The sequence below is a fragment of the Silene latifolia genome, chromosome X (genome assembly GCF_048544455.1).
Source record: "Silene latifolia isolate original U9 population chromosome X, ASM4854445v1, whole genome shotgun sequence".
Lineage (NCBI taxonomy): Eukaryota > Viridiplantae > Streptophyta > Magnoliopsida > Caryophyllales > Caryophyllaceae > Silene > Silene latifolia.
In genome coordinates this window covers 93,452,871-93,454,357 of record NC_133537.1, presented here as the reverse complement: position 1 = coordinate 93,454,357, position 1,487 = coordinate 93,452,871, and positions in this window count along the sequence as shown.

The following is a 1,487-nucleotide window of genomic DNA, read 5'->3' as shown; positions in this document are numbered from 1 at the left end:
ATTCGGCTGTCAATTACATTTGTTCGACATTTGCATGTATTGTATCATATTAGCTTAAATTTAATTACATGTTATTCCTCCCTCTAATCAATCATTGGAAAACGTAATTTAATTTAGCGGTATGTCACCCAATAAACCAATTTCCGACCGAAGTCTTTCGAATTGTTCTCTTTCTAACGGTTTTGTAAGAATGTCCGCAATTTGATTTTCCGTTTTACAAAAGCTTAGACAAATATGACCTTTCTCAACTTGATCACGTAGAAAATGATGTCGTATGTCGATGTGTTTAGTTCGTGAGTGTTGTATAGGATTCTTTGATATATTAATTGCACTAGTGTTGTCACAAAAAATAGGGGTAGTCTCGAAAGTAAGGCCATAATCATGCAATTGTTGACGTACCCAAAGAATTTGTGCACAACATAGAGCGGCACTCACATATTCGCTTTCGGCCGTGGACAATGCAACGGTGTTTTGCTTCTTCGAAGCCCATGAAATGAGACACGGTCCTAGGAAAGTGGCAATGCCCGAGGTGCTTTTCCTATCCAATGTATCACCGGCATAGTCCGCATCCGAAAAACCTACAAGATCAAGTTCGTTGTGAGTTGGGTACCAAAGATATAGCCCTTGTGTTCCAATCAAATACCTAAAAATCCGTTTGACGGCTTTGAAATGAGATTCTTTAGGATTTGCTTGGAAACGGGCACAAGCACACACACTAAATTGTATGTCGGGTCGACTAGCGGTTAAGTAAAGTAAGGAACCGATCATACCTCGATATACCTTTTCACTAATGCTCTTACCGTTTTCGTCTTTGTCAAGCTTGACTTTAGACACCATTGGTGTAGGCATAGGATTAGAATTAGTCAACCCAAACTTACTTAGCATTTCTTTTAAGTACTTTTGTTGGTGAATCATCGTTCCATTCTCACATTGTTTGATTTGAAGACCAAGAAAGAATCCAAGTTCTCCCATCATACTCATTTCAAATTCCGAAGTCATCAAATCAGAAAAGTACTTATAAAGAACATTGTTAGTTGCACCAAAAATAATGTCATCGACATATACTTGCACAAGCAACAGTTCATCTCCTTGTGACTTGATAAACAACGTTTTATCCACGGACCCACGTATGAAACCGTTTTCCAATAGAAACTTTGAAAGCCTATCATACCAAGCCCTAGGAGCCTGTTTTAAACCATAGAGTGCTTTATCTAGTTTAAAAACGTGGTTGGGAAACTCGTTGTTTATAAAGCCCGGAGGTTGTTCAACGAACACTTCTTCATCAAGGTATCCATTTAAAAATGCGGTTTTGACATCCATTTGAAAAAGCTTTATACCTTGAAAAGACGCAAAAGCTACAAGCATTCGTATGGCTTCAAGCCTAGCTACCGGTGCAAAGGTTTCATCGTAATCAATTCCTTCTTGTTGGTTAAAACCTTGCACCACTAGTCTAGCTTTATTCCTTACGATTTCTCCAACATCATCTA